Source organism: Centropristis striata, chromosome 21 (genome assembly GCF_030273125.1).
Source record: "Centropristis striata isolate RG_2023a ecotype Rhode Island chromosome 21, C.striata_1.0, whole genome shotgun sequence".
Classification (NCBI taxonomy): domain Eukaryota; kingdom Metazoa; phylum Chordata; class Actinopteri; order Perciformes; family Serranidae; genus Centropristis; species Centropristis striata.
The window spans coordinates 11888679-11911504 of NC_081537.1; the positions used below are offsets into that span (position 1 = coordinate 11888679).

At 44.0% G+C, this 22826-nt stretch overlaps 1 protein-coding gene across 1 annotated transcript in view; it reads right to left on the reverse strand.

Moving 5' to 3' along the window:
- Nucleotides 1–22826, reverse strand: part of LOC131959429 (ankyrin-repeat and fibronectin type III domain-containing 1) — a 149783-nt gene that overhangs the window by 73272 nt on the left and 53685 nt on the right. The gene's annotated exons all lie outside the window — the stretch shown is intronic.

Consider the following 22826-nt stretch of genomic DNA (forward strand, 5'->3'; position numbering starts at 1 on the left):
AAATCTCTAAAATGATTTATAAATTCACACCATCACACCAGTATGATGATTCTAGTAGGCCCTGCAACATATGTCAGCCCTAACAAATTGTGAATTTCTGGTCTTGACATGTAATCCATGAAGGAAACAAAAAGCAAGTTTCCTGCACCTAGGTAGCTGGAAATGAGAAGAGCTGAATTGTTCCAGGCAGCTGACACCAGAACCTCAGGCCCCCATAACATCCAGGTCTCCTGCTTGGCCCATAGGCAGCGTGGCAGGTGAAAGCCCCAGATGGTTGGCACTGCCACTGTCCCCTGCACTGCATCCAGCTTCTCAGATTCCATATTGGGCAAGAGGTAGACACAACAACAATTATCCATTCATACCGGCATGATGCTGGCACTTCTTTGGCGGCACAGACATGAATGGAAAGAGAAAACTGAAAGTTCTTCCGACAGCTACCGAGAATAAGTAGGTTGATTTGATGATACATCATCCCCTTTTTTACGTATCCAGGAAATCCTGTTAATTGTGTTGAGTGGAGTAGTAAAATGTTTCAGATCCTGACTTTAACAACACACTTTCAAGGTTATAGAGCAATGCAGCTACACACTGGAAATATATCTTGTCCTGCTAACAAATAAGTAAAGCCTTTCAACAAATCTCACACTGAGAATAGAAGTCAGACAACCAGACTGCCAGTCAAGCCTGAAATTGTTGCAGAGTGGAAATAAATAAGAATCTTAGTCCGGCCTCCTGTTTAAAGCTGGCGAGTGGGTTGCTTGCATGAAAGTGGCCGCTGAATTGTAATGTGTGCATTACTTTTGATTGTTTGCTTTTAATTTGTGTGTCATTGCAAGACAGTAGACAGTAGTTGTTGTAAGCTGCGGCTGGTCACAGCTGTTTGTCAGCCTCTAGTGGTTACCTGTAGAACTATCAGCTCCACACAACAGGAACATCTAACACTGTAGCAACATGCCAGTACCACTGTTTCAACTACTGGAGCTACTACACTACTAACACAGTTGTATTAGTTATTCACTATCGTCTTTGACCTCATTTAAGTGCATCATTATGAATGCATGGCCTGAAGAGCACCAATAACACTGTGATACCTGATGACCGTGTCACTGGAGCTCTGTGACATACTTCTTGGCGGCTACTTCTATAAGTGAAAATGTGTTATTGATTAACACAATGCTGACATGAAATTGGAGTTGTGCATCGTGCACGATGAAAGGCTGAAATCGTGAGATGCTGTTGCCTTTCACATTGTTTCATACAGCAACTTCCATTCATCAAGCCATTCATCTTTCACACTCATCCCTCCTTCTGTTTCATACTTCTGTGTCACTGTCCCCGGTGGGTTCGTGTCTCGAGGTTCCATCTGTCAGCACCATCCAGGGGGGTGACAGAGCGGATGAGGCCCAGGGGAGAGACATCAAACGTGGGATGCTGGCCTTGGTTCCCCCCCCCCCCCCCCCCCACCACCACCCCCTCGATCCCATCTCTATTTGAGTTGCTGGCCCCTCCATCTGTCTGCGCATGATTTGGAGTTGGCTGTCGCAGGAGGGAAAGAAAGGCCCTCCACCAATGACAAATGACAATCTCAGAATAAACACACAAGTTAGGGAGGGGAGGAGAAAAAGAGCTGAATCACTCTTTCATCATCCATCAGCCTCTGTTGGTCTTCTCATTAACCTTTGGTCTCTGCCCCTCACTCTCTTCTGGTGCCTGTCACTCATTTTCTTTCTTTTCACTCATTCTCCCACTTTTGTAAAGATTAGCAGTAAGATTGACAAGTGTACGACATTTTATAGAAATATATCTTTTTACTCTTTACGGAATGCAATCAACAAAGTCCCAGTTCACATTTTACTTTCTTCACAAATTACTAATGTTGCTGTATGCCTCTTGTGAGGCTGAGGTAAAACAAAAATGTGGCTTAAGGCTCTCCTGAGCTGCAAGTTAAACTACAACATGCATGCATGCTAATGCTGGAGACATGGATACTACCAGCAGTGCAAATTGTGAGTGCATACCAAAAGTACGTCGAGTCATTGGCTACTCTAGCTCTCAGCACCGGCTAAAACCTGCAGCCAACATGCCGAGCCCCCTGATCCCAGTGCCGGCTCAACAAAACACACACATGACAGATGCCTCCTCTGCTGCAGCGCAGGCATTCAGAGCATCTCCTCCGCCACCAAAGGCATATTCCTTTTATAACCAGCAGGGATTAGGGCCCATTGGAGGAAGCTAGCATGTGCGCCGGCCTTAGGCGGCTTGCAGATAAAAAAGCATCTCAAATTGAATCAATAACCACCAGCCGCCAACTAATCCTGGCTAGCCCCCATGAACACCACTACAGCAGTCCCCCAACGAACCCCTGCCAATGCCCTAGTCCTGCCCCACCCGACCCAAGCTCCAGACCCCTTCATCTTTTTATAACTGCACCCCAGGGCCATGCAGGGGTGCTCAGGTGAGGGCTTTCAGCCGGGGTAGGGTGAGCTGTATATTCAGAGAAAAAGGGGGATGAAGGGGTACACTGGTTCGCCCAGGTAATCCATCAGCAGACAGGCCAGCTTTGGACTGCACGGCGACTGGCAGCCGGAGAAAAGTGGACAGCTGATGTGGGTCCAGCCCAGCCACAGCAAGCCAGACGGGATAAAGAGATATAAGCCCCCCCCCCACCCCTGCTCAATACTCCCCCTCGTCCCCCAACCATAGACCCATGTCATCCCAAAGCTCTTTCATCTTCAAACCCAGTGGGTGCTAAAGCAAACTTTCCACTTTGGCTCTCTAGGGGCTGGGCATTGTGAAATTGCAGAGGGACCTGCACTCTTTGCTCGGTGCCTCAAAGAAGGGGTGCCACACCCCTTGGCTGATGGGTGGATTCAGAGACCAGTGACAGCTTAGCAGCATCAACAGGAGGCTGGAAGATCCATCCTATCTGATGACTGTATAAAAGTCACCGGGATAAAAGACCCAGCTAAATCAGAATAGGGTTATGGTAGAGTTTGGATTTTACCACTGACAAGCTTACTTGGCTAAAGAAATAACAAAAAAGCACCACTCCCTCTTGTGATTCCCTGGTGTCTCCTAAATACAGAACTTATACAAAAATATCACAATTATGAATGTGCTTCTACAGTGAAATCAAGCTGTCACCAGGTCTCACAGCCTCCAAGTCCTCAACGTCTTCGCAGCTCACACAAATTCCTCACAACCCTCTACTGGCTCTCCTCTTAATGAATATCATTTTCGATCTTTAAATTTTGGGTTGGGACTGAAGATGCAAGCTGAGACGAGGATCAAGCCATGGAGTGGTGGGATTTCCAAGCTGTCAGGAAAACTGAGCAAATCCTATCCCCAGGCCACTGGCTCCACACAGGAATGTGGGGCGTCCACTTTAATTGTGCTTTTCTCCCCGATCCCCATCTTGCAAAATCAAATTTCCCTTTTCCCACTTGTGGATTCCCTGAAGAGCTTGGTGTAACATCTTTAAATGCAACTCAAGGCCACATATAAAAGTCACAGTGAGCAGAAGACGAGGAGAAGAGGATGGTTAGATAACTGAGAGCTTCAAAGTCAAAAGGACTATGAGAGACAGCCGGACAGTAAATCAGAGAGACACTTCAAAGCAAGCTACGGAGACAGCCGTGCAGATAGACGAATGGCAAAGGAAGACAGACGATCAAACTGAAAGAAAAAGGATTGCGGATCAAATCAAGACATCAGACAAAGCAAACAAACATCACCATGTGCGGACAAAACAGACCTATGAGAGAACTATGAGCTGTAAACAAACTATCAAAGAAGACAAAATGTGACCAACGGTCACACACACAGCTGTTGTTAGCAGCCAGCCAGCCCGGCTGACAGAAAGGCAGACAGACAAATAGAGTGAGAGATCCCCGTGTGAAAGACAAAGGAGGGTACAGTAGTGGGTAGCAGCAGCCAAGGGAGACTTCATTAGTGAGGTCAGTGCCCCAGGGTACTTAGTGTAACACTGGAGGCCTATGCAGCCGCCCCCCCGGCCCTATGCTGAGGTGGATATTGCATCTTTGCGATAACATCTCCCTACATAGGAGGGGGCCCCAGCATCACAGCATAAAGACCCCTGTTTTCGGCAAGTTTGAAATAAGGCTTTGTTCCCCGAAGGCCTCGGTCCCCTCCCCCCCACCACCTCCTCCTCCTACTCTTTCCTCTTGGGTGGGCCAGAGACTTTCCAAAAAACTGAGCAACTTGTGTCTTGGGATAGACCCCCCTTCTGCGCATATACACACACACACGCAAAAAACGCACTCACACATGCACGTATACAGGCACGTGCACACTTGCACACACATATCTTCCACCACCCTCAACCTCTGATCCCGACAGTGGCGTCCCCTGGCTTTTGGCCATGTCTGTGTGGAGCGGTTGGTAAGAGAGGTGGAGATCCAGGGCTGCTGGGGGAACAGCTCCAGGAGGGGCCTTGGTGGGCTCATCTCACCCCAGGGAGAGTGGGGGGCCCACAGAGAGGTGTGTGTGTGTGTGTGTGTGTGTATGCATCTGTGTGTGCGAAGGCCTGAGGGGGCCTAGTCCTGGTCAAAGGTGCCTGGCTGACTGGGCACTCCAGGGAGCTCCAGAGACAGGCAACCTTTACATGGAGCCTCCCTCGGTATAGACGCTCCACAGTCAGTTACATACAGTTTACTGTAAAAGCCCTTGCCACTCATCAATAGCCACACTCACACTTAAACACACAGACAATAATAGTAACATTCATGAATCAGCACATTAGTTTTTACCAACAAACATTCTTCATATCAACTCACAAAGCAGCAAGAATTTGGACCATGCTATGAAAGAAAGAAAAAAGCCATGTATGCTAATTTCCTTGTCCATTCCTGACATATGAGGGCTTTGTCAAGGTCCTACAGTAGGATGGACAGTATAAATATCCCTGTTGTGATGCTGCGATGGGTTGCCAGGTAGGAAAGACATGCGTGCCCCCATTTATACCCACATCAGCTGGTGGATTTATAGGACCCTTAAAACGGATCAATCATTTTCCACTCCCAGGTCTCTACACCTCTCATCCCCTCTCTCCACACTTTCCTTTTTGATTCTAAACTCAGAGTGTATATGCAGAAGGGGGAGTGGGCTTATGTGTGTGTATTGAGCGATCGTGTGTATGAGTGCACCTGTGTTGCACGGGTGTGTGTATATACCTTTTAATGTACCTTTGCGCGTGCACATACATGTAATGCTGATTGCGTATGTGTGTATGCACACGGCTGCATGTGCTTAGCGGCTCAGTCAACTACCAGCACTGGGTGCTTTTCATGTTCATTATCACTTGTTTTATAGTGGAATATTTAAGTCGGGGGGCCTTGGCACGGCTGCGGCTATAGTTAGAGAACAAAGGAGAGCGCTGGGGGTGTCAGGAGGGTGTGGCATGCCGGAGCGCAGCGCAGAGCTTTTCAGTAAGTGTTGCGCCCCACACTTCATGGAAAGCCAGGGGGGCTGGCCAGACCAGCCGTGCAGGCAGACGGAGCTAAATTCAACTCATTCCTGTATTAATGGGAGCTTATGTGCCATTCCACCTCACTGAAGAGGGCATTAGCCAGAGCCAGACAGCCAGGATACACCTCAAAATATCTCCTCTCTCTGGCCTTCTCTGTCTCTCTTGCATTATGTATTTTTTTCTTACATGTGGGTTTGGCAGTACGACTGGTGAGGCTGTGTCGGGAAGCTATCCGATAGATTGCTCCGTCTAAAATTTACCAATCACTTTTCAATTTATGTAAAGCCTTACATGACCCAAATAAGAAACGGGTCTGATGGTTTGTTAGCAGTTTGGCGTTAACATTGATAACATTAAATACCGCATTATCTCACATAAATAGAAGAAGTTCGTCCACTCTTTGATTTTCTCAACAACCGTTGACCCAATCAACTTCACACTTTGGGATGTTTTCCTGAGGATCCAAAGAAGTGCAGTGTCAAGTGCAAGCTCTTTAACTCTACAGGACATATCTATTTGCAGTGTAAAGAACAGATACAGAAAGAGAGATTGGAGATTATACAGTGTAGGAAACTCAAACATTTCAAGCATAAGCAATAATACTTTTGGAGTGAACAATTTTGTTACAAAATATAGTCTGGTTCCACATAGCTAGTTCTCAGTAAATGATGCGTATACTCTAACATTGCTACAGGGCGCAACTTCTATATGTTTTGGCATGAGTATTGCCCAAGGATTTTAGTGTGAAGATGTTTGAATTTGCAAGAAAGATGCAAGGCAAAAAAATTGGCCTGTTGTGAAGGAGCACATTTCGAACAGGTACTGCATTATTTTTCCTATGAAACTGGAGGAAAAGTTTGGGTTCTCAAGAGTAGTGGATCTATAGTGCTACAAGGTTTTTCCACCTGCTGAATAGTCCAATAACATCTATCATCAAGCTCTGTTTTGCTCTTCTGTTTTCACATGAGAAGACATAATGCCTCTGGCAAAGGGTGAGCTGAGCTTTCTTGTGCTTCTGAAGGAAACCAAGAAAAACACTGCAAAATTGAAAATCTGCTGGCATTGAGGTGTGGTCAAATTAGCCTGACCCCAATGACCACTGTGTGAGAAATGGAGCGACCCTGGACTCCGTTAGGTTACTTTATATAAGCACCTTATAGCTGGCTCACGGATCCATGTAAGGGTCATTTTCACTTGACACTGAACATCAATTTCCATTTGCTAAACCAAAGAGAATTTTTTTTCACTCTGATTGCCAATGAAAGATTTACAAATTGAGAGAACGGACATTTTTACAGTTGAAGCTAGATTATTCTTCCAACAGATACTAACTACTACTACTAACCTGTGGCTTTTGGTAGATGGGAAGTAGTCAGTAAGGGTCACATATCATAAAAGGTGTAAGACTTCAGAGACAACAGGAAAAAGAAAAGTAGGACTGAGCACACCCAGAGTTGAAGACAAGACAAGGAGCAAAATAATGGTCAAGACTTTAACATTACATGCAATCTTCTACTTTGGACCACTTTGTTAGCTGTGAAATTCAATACTGAAGTGTATTGTTCGGCTTTGAATTGTTCTGAGTTAAGTTTGTTTGTATTGCGGTTCACTTGGACTTCCATGTGTCCGAAAGACTCGGCACAGGGCGGTGTGTCTGCATAAAGAGTTACAAGCATGCACATGGAAAGACATTCATTGTTTAACAGGGAATTTTGTGTGCTGTGTGATGGAACGAGCTGAGCAGTTATTAGCTGGCAGGGATAATTGGACTCTATGTAGGTGGCATGACCCAGCTGTCTGCAGCAGGAAGGCCCAGAGCTGAGTGTGACCTCAACCGCTGACCTTACAAATGCAATACAGTGACCTTTGACCCTCCCCATATTAAAGAGTCAGTGTTGTCTTTCTGCAGTGAGCCAGCAAATTAGAGCGCAAGGGGCCAAAGAATCTTCACCTATTCTTTTTGTTCAGATTGGTGTTGCATCCTGTTGTATTGTCATTAAACTGCTACAAGAAATATCAGGGGGTCTGTTTGACTTGTGGCAGGGACCTCTGAAGTCCACTTTAACCGCCTCTCTCTCCTCCCCCACATAGACTGTTGACTCCTATATATAGTTTTCCTCATACATTTTTTGTCCAAGGTGCAGCAAAATGACCATAGTAAGCAGGATGGACTTTTCTAAATTAAAATAAGGTATTAAATATGCATGGTGGTTAGAAAATTAGCTAAATTTACAGCATTCTACTGAAATGATTATCTATAACGTTAACGATCAATTAATTGATTAATCACTGCATGCATATATGCGCAAAATAAAAGATATATATATATATATATATATAGTACTATGCAAAAGCCTGTTTTGATAACGGAGGGGTTTTTTTTAAAGGATGAAAAGAGACTTCCTGTCAATCGTAAAAGTAACTCAAGTGAGATTAAACTGTAAAGATGACGTCAAGGAGTTCAATGTTTATGTTTTAGCCCCTGAAGAGGCACAAGGTTAGTTTTTACAGTAATCTTGCATATTTAAGTGTGTTTTGTGTTTAAATAAGTTTTGGATAAAATTACATTCAGTAATTCATGCTAGCAAGGTTTGATACAGTAAGCTATTTTTGCTCAAATGAATACTCTTGTATTTCTGTGTTTTATAATTGTTATTGCGACTTTCAGTTTGCAAACTGTAGATTTATCCAACTTAATTCTCAGCTCATTGGCTTATTCACGTACGGCCGCAGAACTGAACGATCGGCCGTGTTTCAGTTCAGTGAGTACTGATACGCAGTCATAGATAAAATAAAAAAAATACACAGATCGAGTTAAAATTCCACGTGATCGACCAAATTCTTAACGTTCATTAAACGATCATCGATTAATTCGGATCCGGACCCGATTCTACGGACATTTTTTGGAGTTATGAGAAAATAGCCAACATTTTTCTGTGTGGTCTCAGTGGCCTTTGCTGTGTGATATAGCAACACAGCTCAGTATTCCAGAAGCTGACTAAGCCTAATATTACATTTAGAAATATAAATAATGCTATTAAGATGTTCAGCAGGGAAAGTCGGGTTTCCTTCACTATTCAAACTTGGCGGGAAACCCTGGCAATCATCACAACCAGATTATTTAGCACCACAGTATTTTGTGATTGGACAATAACCTAACCATGAATGTTTCTTAGAGACCAAACGGAGTGTGAGGTTGACTAACGTGTGACTCCACTTGCAAGTCATGGATACACACAGTGCTTGCGCACACACACACAAAGACAGAAGGATACACTTACAAAGTACATGAGCATCTTGAATTTATGTTACAATCTTTCGTGAGATCCCCCCAAAGTCCCTCTTGTCTCCCTCTGTGCATCAGTCACCAAGGGGGGCAGGTAGGCCCCTCTTGGGGGACATTAGAGGAGAGATATCTGTCAAGATGGACGCAGCGCTCCCTTAGGCTGTCACTGAGCGACAAGCGTGTCCCATTGCCTGCTCTCCTGTATCACAATACTGCTGTTGAGTGACTGGAAAGCCCTAATGGATGCAGGTATCTGCTGTTTTTCTGATCTTCTATAAAAGGCCTGGTACAAAAAAAAGATAAGGGGAAAACTGAGGGGAGGGAGAGAATGTGTGTGTGTTTAATGTGTTTATATGTCGGAACTCCTTTGATGGGGAAGTGCGTCTGATTTGGTAGCTCATGCATTGGTGTGGAGAAAATATAATGAGGACATATGTGGGTGTGCGCTTAGTGAGAAGAGAAAGTGTGCACATGCATAAGTAAATACAGGTGTGTGTCTGTCCAGCATACACGTATATGTGTGTGCTAGGTCATTAGTGCAGCTTTGAAGGTTTGGCATCTCTGCTGAAATCTGCAATAAACCAGAGGAATTCAACAACTCACAAAGTCATCAGTGGGAAAAGAGTTTACCAGCCAATCCATCATCTAGATGAGTGTTTCTCAACCTTTTCAGCACGCAAGCCCCCAAAAAACACCCATTGTTTCAGGCAACACATAGTGCTCAACTTTAACACCAAAGGATGGATTTCATTTCCTTTTACGGGATATTTTCCTTCATTATTTACAGAAAAATACTTACTGAAACAAAGGCTAAAAACATATTTATGATCGTCTTTTCTAAAGCGACACAAATTGCCATCATTGCCATGTCATTGTCATAAATCTTTTCACTATGTTGCTGTCCGCAGATGCCACCAAACAGATTCTTCTCTGGAACCAAATAAACCTTTGAACATTTGAGCCAAAAATATTCTTGTTTATTTTGTCTCGGGCTATACTCAACGGTTTACCACTGAGTCAATCATCGGGAGACGTTAAAGGATTAAAGTCAAAGATTTTCCATTGCATGTAGGGTACAAACTGTACATAAAACACCCTGCTTCCTCTCAGAAAGTTTGACAACACCTCAAAACTGTTTTACACCGTCTTATTTTCTAGGTCTCACATGCTCGCTCACATGGACCACCCTGATTCATCCCACCCCATCTTTCATTTCACAACCCAAATCCCTCTTTCCTCTTCACTTCATCCTCTCCACATCCTCTCTCATCCCCGGTGCTCTTCTCTGTCTTGCTGGGCATTTTTCTCCTAACCTCTCCTTGCTCTCTTCCCTCACCTCCTCCTCTCCCTGCTGTCTTTTTCTTGTTTACTCCACTCATCCATCTGGCCTCTTGACCTGCATGTTGTCTGTGGATTGAATGAGCTATTGCCTAGCAACCCCTTCAGAATATTTTCCATCAAATAAAACAAAAAGAAAGAAAAGGGAAATTCCACACAGTAAAGGTGACAGAATGCTTAATATGGAAAAAGTTAAATGATGGTGCAAAAGTTGGGAAATTGTTTGAAATGTGCCCAGTCATCCAGTCCTCTGAGGGTATTGCTTGTAGCATGATGAATTGCTACAGAAGTGGGCTTTACACTCCATAATATCATGTTTTTTTTCTTTTTGAAGCAAGATTTGGCCCAATAACCTTCAGTGAAAATACTTTTCCCTACTCCATTATATCTCTATCCATAGAAGTTGAGGATGTGTGTGTCTGGCAGACAGAGAGAGAGAGAGAGAGAGAGAGAGAGAGAGAGAGAGAAACACAGAGCGACAGAGAGAGAGAGGACAAGACAGGACAGAAAGGGACAAGTGAAGGTGAGAGACACCCAGCAGCAGACAGAGAAAGAAATGGCGGATTCGAAAAAGAAGTTGAGGGACAAAGAGAAGTGACAGATTGCAGATAGAGGCGGGCTGGATGGCTCTGCCCTATTGTTTCAAGCTAATTTCATGGGATCAAACCAAAGCACAGCCCCAGACACAGACGGAGCTACAGCAATCTGTTGGGAAATCTCCCCTCTAATTGGCCCCACGGAAAAAAAAAGGCCACCGCCGGCGCACTGCAACTTGCTCTTGATTGCTTTACCTCCCCACATAAGCGGCTGTACAAGCAGCTAGGCCTGCCAATCAATCACCGCAGTGACAGCGTGCTGCGGCTAACACGAAGGCGCGCAAGGGGTAACAGTAAGTGATTATTTTATGGTGCTGGAACAATATGTGTCAGTTTTAAAATAATAAAAAGAAAAGCAATAAACAGGGTGTTCACTGTCAATCAGTCAGTCAGTCAGTCAGTCAGCCAGACTGAAGGACAAAAACACTCCCAAGTTTGGGGGAGAGGAGTGAAAACTTGACAGGGATTGACTGTGTGTGTTGGTATGTACATGTGTGTGTGAGCGGGACAATAAGGGAGGGTGAGAGGCTTTGTTTTGAAATGGTTTGTAATGAAAGAGTGCAGCAGCTGAAGGAGGAGAGAACAGACAACTCCATACAATGGGTTCACAAGCATCCTCCCTCTTTGTGCGACTCCCACCTGCCCATCTATACATCAGTGGCTGTCAATGCAGCGCACTCCACCTCTCCACACCTTCAGCCACACACACACTCTCATCCCATGAGATGAGGTCATGGCTGGAGTATCTCTACCACGGCGACGCCAAAGAACAATGCAGCTTACCCAATGATTATGGAGATCAGAGTGTTTGTGGATATATACACGTGCTTTTTGGAGGTTTATGTACCTGTGCGCGCAGTTTTTTCCTGCGAGAAAAGTACAACAATCATCCATCGCCTCATTCTGCCAAACATCAGTCAGTTGCGATCACCGAACCAGAGCCTTGCAGTCCGGATGGCAGGGAAAACAGTAAAAACTTCACCCTATCACAAAGGACATGTCACGGGCTAAAATCAAAAGCGCCGACATAATCAACTTGCGCACAGAGCCTGCTCGGGCCCGATAGTGGCGACAGTCCCGTTCTGGGGTGACTCATTGTTTCCGAGGCCTCTCATATGTGTCGCATTAGGAGGAGACGACAGACAAAACAGAGCTCTCCGCTCGCCTCCTCCCTCACAGCTCCTCCGTCCTGGTCTCCTCTTCTCCATCATCCTCTGTTCCCTGCTGTTGATTTGCTTTTACTCTTTGGGTTCACATGTGTCTATGATCTTCTCTTTTATCATCAGCACCACCTAACTGTCATTGATGTTCCCCTCTTTATTTTATTTCTTTATATGTAAATCTGTTCTTTTTTTCTTCCCATCAGCTCTGTTTCCCTATTTTCACCTGTTTCAAAGGTGTGTGTACACCAACCAAAGAGAAAAGTTTTGCTTTTTGAGTTTTCATTTGTGTTTATATCTCTTATTCGAGCGAGATGTGCTGGTGTAGACATAAAAACATTTCTCTTCTGCACTTCTTTCCATCATTTCACCATGGCCAAACAATAACCTCTATTGCGGCTTTGTACATGTGGAAGTCAAAAATATGTAGAAAATCTAAATTCCATCATGTCAGGGTTCGAAACATCATTCAGAGGTGTATACAACTCACTGAATTTCACCTCACTTCTGCAGGAACTGCATCTGGATAACTGAAGCTACTACATAGGACAGAACATAAAATAAATGTATTTTGCTGTGATTTAATTACAATCAATTGGTTAAAAGAATGCTGAAATAACTACATCATGATGCATACAGTGGGGAGAACAAGTATTTGATACACTGCAAATTTTTCAGGTTTTCCCACTTGCAAAGCATGTAGAAGTCTGTAATTTCTATCATAGGTACTCTTCAACTGTGAGTGATGGAATCTAAAACAAAAATCCAGAAAATCACATTGTATGATTTTTAATCTTAAATTAATTTCCATTCCTTTAATTTCCATTTTATTGCATGAAATAAGTATTTGATACATCAGAAAAACAGAACTTAATATCTGGTACAGAAACCTTTGTTTGCAATTACAGAGATCAGACGTTTCCTGTAGTTCTTAACCAGGTTTGCACACACTGCAGCAGGGATTTTGGCCCACAGGTTTCGGGGCTGTCGCTGGGCCACACGGACTTTAAGCTCCCTCCAAAGATTTTCTATTGGATTCAGGTCTGGAGACTGGCTAGGCCACTCCAGGACCTTGAGATGTTTCCTACGGAGCCACTCTTTAGTTGCCCTGGCTGTGTGTTTTGGGTCGTTGTCATGCTGGAAGACCCAGCCACGACCCATCTTCAATGCTCTTACTGAGGGAAGGAGGTTGTTGGCCAAGATCTCACGATACATGGCCCCATCCATCCTTCCCTCAATACGGTGCAGTCGTCCTGTCCCCTTTGCAGAAAAGCATCCCCAAAGAATGATGTTTCCGCCGCCATGCTTCACGGTTGGGATGGTGTTCTTGGGGTTGTACTCATCATTCTTCTTCCTCCAAACACGACGAGTGGTTTAAACCAAAAAGTTCTATTTTTGTCTCATCAGACCACATGACCTTCTCCCATTCCTCCTCTGGATCATCCATTTGCATCATCATTTGCAAACTTCAGACGGGCCTTGACATGTGTTGGCTTGAGCAAGGGCACCTTGCGTGCACTGCAGGATTTTAATCCTTGACGGCGTAGTGTGTTACTGATGGTTTTCTTTGACACTGTGGTCCCAGCTCTATTCAGGTCATTGACCAGGTCCTGCCGTGTAGTTCTGGGCTCATTCCTCACCTTCCTCATGATCATTGATGCCCCACGAGGTGAGATCTTGCATGGCGCCCCAGACCGAGGGAGATTGACCGTTGTCTTGAATTTCTTCCATTTTCTAATAATTGCACCAACAGTTGTTGCCTTCTCACCAAGCTGCTTGCCTATTGTCCTGTAGCCCATCCCAGCCTTGTGCAGGTCTACAATTTTATCCCTGATCTCCTTACACAGCTCTCTGGTCTTGGGCATTGTGGAGAGGCTGGAGTCTGGTTGATTGAGTGTGTGGACAGGTGTCTTTTATACAGGTAACAAGTTCAAACAGGTGTAGTTAATGCAGGTAATGAGTGGAGAAAAGGAGGGCTTCTTAAAGAAGAACTAACAGGTCTGTGAGAGCCAAAATTCTTACTGGTTGATAGATGATCAAATACTTATGTCATGCAATAAAATGCAAATTAATTATTTAAAAATCATCTACTGCGATTTTCTGGATTTTTGTTTTAGATTCCATCACTCACAGTTGAAGAGTACCTATGATAGAAATTACAGACTTTTACATGCTTTGCAAGTGGGAAAATCTGAAAAATCAGCAGTGTATCAAATACTTGTTCTCTCCACTGTATATATCAAAAGTCTGAATTCATTCTTTGTCAGCTCTTTTCACAAGCGACAAGCACACAACTTTTAAAATGTTTGTTTTCTGAATGGAGTTCAGTTTGATGCTATGCAGGAGCATCGCTGATATGCTGAAAGGCTTTTATCACACGGCACCATGCAAATTTCTCGCTGAACAATTTGTGCAAATACATACTTGGTAAGTAACATACGTGTCTGTTTCAGAACTGTCAAATGCACCTATCACTCACCTTTCTCACACCCTCTATTTCTTATCTACAATCCAAAATTTTTTCTGTGTATCATTCGCTCTGTGAATTGTTACTATTTTGGCAGTAAACACATGTTAGTCTGATATCTGCTTACCCTCACCCTGTTAATAATAGTTCTCCGGTGGCCCTGTTATAAAGTGATTTGATAACTTTTACATAACTTTCCCAGTCAGTTGGACAACACATTTCGTTGTCACCCCTCAGTTTAAGATAAGTGTTTAAAACCTTGTCACTGGAACCACAGGTATTTCTGCAGGCCTCTTGCCCTGTCAAAACAAATACTGTAAAAAGAAAAGAAAAAAATTAAGAAAGGAGCAGGGAAGAGGTGAAGTGGATGGTGGGATAGGGAAAAGTCCTGCCTGAGCCTGGACAGCCAATAACAAGAAGCGTTCCAACAAGTCTGCCTCAGTGTGTGCGAGTGTGTGTGTGTATGTAATGATGCGTGTGTCCCTGGTGACAGGCACTCTTAGTGACTTACAGTACGTGTATGTGTGTGTTATGAGAGTGTATGGGAGATGGGAGGAGAAGGAGGTGAGGAGAGGGGGGTAAGTCCTTCTAAATATGCATCTTAATGGCTGCTCTGTTCCCACCATTCACAGCGAGTGATGGAGAGAGTGAGGGCGAGAGAGAGGCAGGGGATGAGGAGAAGTGGTGCTGCATGTTTTCAAGTGGGCAGCCAAGACAGGGACGCAGACGGACAGACAGCGAGCTGAAAAGACAGAACGGCACAAGCAAACGTCAACAAGAGAAAAGCTATGTAAGGAGCCGCCATACCTGACTCCTTCAACCGTGGCCCCATTCCACAGTGACACACACACACACACACACACACACACACACACACACACAGGCCTCGGCAGCAGTAGTATTGAGGAGCAGAGTGGAGAACTAGCCTCCTCAGGCAGTAGCTGTTTGTCGCTAAATGAAGGCCGGCATTCTTTGGTTTCCCAGGGAGCTGGGTGCCTGCCAGTCCCCCGGCCACTGAGTGCCATTTTATTAAGAACAAAATGGAGCCCCTATGAAAGGAGCCCAGCACTGAGCCTGCACAGGTCTCACTGAGCTGAGCCTCGGCATAAACAAACACCACCTTAAAGAGACAGGCTGGTAGAAAATGAGGGACGGCAGGGCCCCTCAAGAGCCCTCTAAGAGATACAAACTGCTATGGGATTGACAGCGGCCGTCATTGATGAGCGAGAGTCACCTTACAGAGGTGTGGGGGGGTGAGGTATGCAATAAACAAACTACTTCCTCCTTAAAAAAACTGTTTCAAAACCAAAATATTGGAGCAAAAATAACACAGACAAGTGCCAGTAAATGATAAAAGTCCACCTTAACCAGGACAATGATACAGGACACAGGAGTCTTGAGTGAGTGTAAAGACCTGTTCTTGGACAGGTGGAGCACTGGAGGCAGAAAGGATGGATGGCTGGTTAATCAAATGATGGATGAATGGATGGAGGGATGGTGAGGAATACTGACAGACACACTGTACTGTTGGTTAAGTCCTCTGCCTCCCTCCACTCCTGTCCCTTTCCATGATACACAGCATATTTCACTGCTAAGCTGATTTTGGACTCGCATCTCATTAGAAGACATATTTATTAGAGATTTAGTGTAAACATACATGTGTCGTGCCAAATGTCCAATTCACGATGTAACCAGGAGGGGTCAGTAACACAGAGTATCTGCTGAAGCTCACTGTCAGTATGTGTGTGTGTGTGTGTGTGTGTGTGTGTGTGTGTGTGTGTAGGAGACAGAGTGTATGTGTGTGTGAGTGAGTGAGAGAAAGTGAGAACCTCTCTGGTTTGTGTATAGAAGCACAGAAGAGACAGGTTTTTCTATAATATGTGTGCATGCATATGCCTGTGTGTGTGAGTGTGATGCCCTGTCACTTTGCCAGCTGACTTCTGCTCATAATGTTTATCATGAAAAGTGATAAAAGTGACATTTTTCACAACACAAACTTACAGTGGTGATGAATAACAAAGTTTTCTGCTTGTTTTCACTTTATGCTGAAGCTTGTGGGTTAAAATAATACACTGAGACATAATTCAAGGCAATTATTTAATAAACTGATCATTTGTTTCTTGTGTATATAACACCAATCATCTATTTATTTATTCAAGGGCACTTTAAAAAGGAATGCTGACATTTGTTTTTATTCTTAAGCCAGATATATATTTGTTTTTAATGATGGTTTCCTCGCGAATCCATTAATTGGAAATTAACACTACACGTCCACAACATGCAATACGCAGTCTTTACACTCCAGACAAGTCCTAAACAAGTCATTACATTCACATTATATTATATTCACCAAATGTAACGTCATCTTAACAACAGAGTAATGAAAGGGTTTTGAAATTTGTATTTATTTGGTAAAACAAGGACGACAGAACTTTATCATAACAAAGTTGTATATTTTAAAATCAAGTGACTCAAGTAGGTCACAAGTCATTGGTGTTAAAGTCCAAGTAGAGTTGCAAGTCTGCCTTAAGTCCAAGTCATGAGACTTGAGTCCACACCTTTGAGTGAGTATGATGAAGTGACAATTTCATGGTTCAGTAGGCAACAACAATGAAAGAAAGAAGAGACAAGCTGATGTACCAAGTCCACAATTTCCAAGCTCCAGATCTACGTGATGTTTCATTGCTGCTGCACAGATCAGTACCATTTAAGCAGAACAAGGGCAACATATTTGCCATTATTATGACATGCTTGATTTAGGGGTCTCACTGTCCATACCACCTATGATGATGCTGCCGTCACGGTTTCTGCTTGGATCCCAGAATGAACAGTGTCGCCATATTTATTGCTACATCATGCCAATCAGGAAGTTGTATTCTCTGTTGTGCCCTCTAGTGGAATCCTCCAGTAATACATATAGTATATCGGCAAGTATGACCCTTTGGACTCGCCTTTCACACCTGTGTGTATCATGCATCTCCAAGGGTGTCCAGCTCACAACTTGTGTCCAGATGTTTTAACTAACTACCTACGCCACTTCCACTAGAAGGTGGCATATTTATTACTTCAGATAACAAAAACAACTGGAGTCCCTAGTTGCTATCTTGTTAGCAGTACCCTTATAAACGGACATCACATATCAGTGCTCCTCTCCATTTTTACAACCGGTTGCGCATGTCATAATTTCCAAGGAAACATGTGTTCCCAAGTATCTGCATATCAGTGCTCCGCTTCTCAATCACATACACACACCATAAACACACACACACACACACAAAGTATGATGGGACCAGAGCCAACATCTGTCTTTGATATTATTTAACTAACCGCTTATTGTGGGAGCCCACCAGCACCACGGATGGCGTCTAGCGCTGTGTGTGTGTTAGTCTACGAGCGCGCTTCGGCGTCCATTCAGACACTTTGGCAAGCCGCTGTTGTGTTGTTACATCCTTCAGGGGTTGAGCTGTGTATGTGTGTGTATGTGTGTGTTCAGTATGTGCGCCGGCATTTCTGAGAATGTGACTGCATACCAGCGCGCAATGTGTGTTTCCACAGACATGTGAGAACAGTGTGAGTGTGTGCGGTGGCTATCCCCCTCCATAGTGAAAGCCACAGCCTCAAACCACATCAGAGAGCGTGTGGGAGACAGAATGACAAGGCCAGGAACCAGCCAGCGTCTGCCTGCAGCCACACACAGACACACGCTCACACACACTGACACACACATATTCATACTTACATACACATTTATCACACTTACTCATCTACTTATTGACACACGCTGTCTCTTACTCGCTCTCTTTCCCCCTCACACACACACACACACACACACACACACACACACACACACACACACACACATTTAACACCAACCGTCATTGCACCACAAGTCCTATCCAGTGGTCAGCGTTTAGGCCAAGGATGCAGTCTGCAGCTGAGGGAGATGTTTGTGTTTGCATACTTTCTCACAGACAGACATTGACTGAGCAGAGGGCAAAATAGGCTTTCTACTGTGGATTTGTTTTAGCATTTTGACGTGGTGCAACTGTCACTCATTGGTGTGTGGGATGAATGAAAATGAAAATATTTGAATTATTTATTTATGTCCACCTCGCTGGGTACAGAAATATAGGGCATGCAAGCTAAGCTCGGAAAACAAGATAATTACAGACATGTACACTTGTGCATAGCAAGCACTGCTGCACTTATTCCTACATGCATGTATGTTTAGTGTTAATCAAAACACAGCAAAAACATGCACACAGTCATATTAATGAACACCGACAAACAAATATCAAGTATGATGCATGCTTGCCTCCTCACACACACATGCACAAACATGATGTTATTGCCAACGAAAGACCATTCATGCAATTTCTCACGCTGACACAAGCACACACACACACACACACACACACACACACACAAAGATGCAACACAAGTGTAGATCATCCATGGGTCAGTGAAAGCTAGAAGCGGTGTTTTTCCTTGCGGTGGACACACATCAATTTCAAGGAAATTGCTCGCCCCATTATTGGAAAGTGTTACCGGAATGTCAATTAAGGGGGAAGTTTTTAACCTCGCACCACACAAATAAACAGTGCACCCCACTCCCCCCTTATTAAAGGCGGTGTCAGCGCAGACAGAGAGTCTGGAGGGGGTAGAGGGGAGGGAAGGAGGGATGGAGGGAGGTAGGGATGGAGGAAGGGAGGCCCGGGGAAAGGGAGAAGAGGAGACAGGAGATTTGGTGCTCTCAAAGAAAATGCTTTTGGCCCTCCTTTTGTGCCCCGAGGCCCTAGACCCTGAGAACCACTCAAAACCCGGGCTCTGGCCCCGACTCAGGCCCACTTAAGGTTAACCTCAACAGGCAGGGATCTGTTTGACAGCTGGTTGGATCCTGTAGGTGCAACTGCAGTAGGCCAATTAAGGGCAGGTCAGCGGAGGGGAGGGAGGAGAGAAAGAAGGGGGCCAGGAGAGATAGAGTTGGGAGGGGAGGGAAGGATGGAAGGGCAGATGGCAAGAGAGGGGCTGCAGCAGAGAGGTGAAGGAGTGTGGGAGGAATCATGTGTGTAGGGAGGGCTGACAGAGGTGAGAGAAAAGATGTAAAGTAGGAGAGAACAGACATGCAGGGAGGATTATGCAAAGGAGAGGTGGGAGGTTAGAGGTGAAGAGATTGATAGTGTAGCTTACTTCAAAAACAAATGAGCATTTTGTGAAAGAGGAGAGAGGGATCGAAAAACACAACGCAAGCTAACGTGTACACTAAAATAGCCAAAAAACAACTCACCAAATAAGCAGTGTTGTGCAATTCATTAAACAAGCTAGTTCAAACTTCAGTCCACACAGATTCAGATCAATTAGTTTACGTTCTTTGTCCACAATTTTCAATTAAATTCACTGTCCCAAAAATTGTATTCATTTCTTGCATTTTTTTAATGCTACCTTAATGCTAATCTATGCTAACTTAATGCGTTGTTTGAAATTCATTGCATATGTGGCTGGCGTTCAGTATTGTTTTTTCAAACCCGTCAGGCACAGTTTGCATAAAAATGTGAAATTTTGGATTGTAACAAATATTGTAACAAATATCATATGAGATCTAATGTCATTTGAGTTAACAATGCTCACGTAAATGTTCATTGATTGCATAGCTATAATAGTTCACTTAAAACATGAGCATGTTCAATGAACGTGCTCTTTTACCATAATCGTGAAAACACTGCAAATACAAGAGAGTGAACAGGTGAGAACAGGGAAATAGAAAGGTATAACGTGTTAGACAGAGAAACAGACAGGAACATTCAGGCATGAAGGTTACATATTGCAACCCTATTTCTGTGAAGACAGACAAAGCTCTCTAATGAGCCCAGTAAGTTTGACCAGGCTGCAGAGCATCATGGATATATACTGGGGCCAGCTGAGGGATTCATACCATAGAATAGATCTCCTCTGTATTGGACAGAGCAGAACATAGCTTATATAGAGTAAAAGGTTGCCTCACGTCCAATCCAGAATACACCACTGCACCTGACCATCAAGGAGTATATATCCTAAAGGTCCACAGTGTGACAACTGAGCACTGATGTCAGAATGATCCAGAAATATTAGCAGAGTAGAAACAGATCAAAGGCCCAGATAACTTCAAACAGGTATCATCTACTGATGCTTTACTGAACAGAACCTCCCAAAGATGGGTGGAGCGTGCTCACATGGCTCCGGGGGTCTCAGTCTGCAAGCTCAAAGGCATGTGAAATGCCTTCACATAGCCAGTGTGTGAGCCTCTGTTTGGAAAAGGGCTTGCCAAGAGCCCCATCACCATAACAGATGAACAGCTGCTGAGAGGCTGCGTGCTCCATGTAGTTTTTGCTGGAGCACACAAAACACACAAACGGTGCAATTTCTATGATCGCTCTGGATGGAAAAGGTATCAAGGAAAAGGGCAGGAGTCTCTTTAAAATATCTCCTGATCAGAACTTTAGAACATATTGAAACTTAATTTATGATAAATACATTTTCATGTAATGTAGTGATAAACATTGTTTTAACAATTCAATACAGCGTGGACATTAAAGTTTCAGAAGACGCATATTGATCTGTGCTGATATCATATGGTGAGGAAAACAGGGAAAGAAGGGAGTTCTTTATATTTTTTTATAAAGTGTACCAACTTCTTTGGAATCAGGGGTTGTAACAGCATGAGCACTGATGACAAATTTGCGAGTCTCCTGAGTTTCTGGAAAAGTTAGCAGAAGAAAGAGTAGGCTGTATGCCATCATTTGACATCAGAATAGTCTTTTACAAAAGTTGGGCCTTTGTTTAAAATGTAAATGAAACAGAATGTCTGTGCCGTCTTGCTACCACTCTTTACTTTTGTTGTACACTGTGCAACACCCTCCATTGATGATGCAGTCTTCATTACAATAGTTCTACTGAAAACTGGTGGAAATGTGGGTTGGTTTTCTAGATAGCACCAAGGTTCCAAGAAGTCCTGAATGGAACCGGTTCAAAAACCACAGCTAATTTGGTAGAAAAGTGGTAGAAAAGGCTGCTCAGTCAGCCTCTGCCACCTCACACCCTGCCTGAAGCCATTAGGGAGAGAGTAATCAAATACCGGGAAGTGGTGAGGTGAGAGACTTCCTCCATCCAGATCATCATCACCTGACGTCAACTGGAGAGTCAGCTGGGGTTGCTCAGCGTTAAAGGTAAAGCCTGAGGCGTGGAGATTAACATCATCACATTTGTCAACCAATGAGGTCACACTGTGCCAGGTAGTCAACGCACGTTTTATGACGTAGTTATGGGAATCGTGACTGAACATATTAAACGATCACGATTAGGGAAAGATGAAGTGCACCCTGGATGTAAATTTTGATGCATTTTTTTGCAGAGGAGAGTGGTCAAGTCTGAACAGGCTGTAAGGGTAAATAGAACAAGAGAATTCAAAGCTAGTAAGTACAGCATGTAATTTCACTGCCCCAAATATGTTCTGCGGTAAATAAGTCAAGAGAGGAGAGGAGAGGAGAGGAGAGGAGAGGAGAGGAGAGGAGAGGAGAGGAGAGGAGAGGAGAGGAGAGGAGAGGAGAGGAGAGGAGAGGAGAGTATAAACATCATCATTAGTGTACTACTGACTCCACAGTAATCCTCTGCAAGAGCTCCCATGTCAGTAAAAACCAAACTCCAGCTCCGACTGCAGGGAGAAAATCCGCGAAGAGTGGAGAAAGAAAGGAAAAGGGAGGGGGGAGAGAGACAGAGAGAGAGAGAGAGAGAGAGAGAGAGAGAGAGTGATGGAGAGCTACAAAGAGAGACAGATCAGGAGAGAAGCAATTCTGAATCTACATAGTTAATGAACACCATTTCACTGGTTACCAGCAGCAACCAAAGTGGCTGCAGAAAATATTCCCATGCCATTCTCGGTCTGTTTTCGGGGTTGAGCGTGTGTGCGTGTGCACGTGTGTCAAAGAGAGGTCTGACTGAACAAGCACATTCAAATGAGTGGTATTTTTCTCCGGTTTTTTTTACGTAAAAAAACAGAGTGTGGTTCCCCTCCTCGACCCAACTCACGCTCATTAAACCAGAGCTGCAGCCGTTTAGAATCACAGTGAGAAATAACAGGAATAGATGGAAAAAAGTAAACAGCACAGAGAGGAAAGAAGAGGAGAGGATGGCTGAAAATGGTGATGAGTTATGTGTGATGATGTGTGTATGGGCATTGGAGTAAGTGCATATGAGTGCGTACAAAAACCTAACCAACCTAACCATAAAAGCGCCTTTCAAAGACAGGCCATTAAAGTTCTGAACTCAGCTTTGACTCTCAACTACTTACTGCCTTTTGGTATCCTAAATTAACTTAAGCCGCTGATGCAGTTAATGAAAAATGATGTGCTGAAATCAGTTTATATCACAAATAATCATATTTACAGCATTATTCATCCATTGGGGTGGGTGCGGACAGAAAAGATGGAGAGGCAGTGAAGCTTGAGCAGGACTC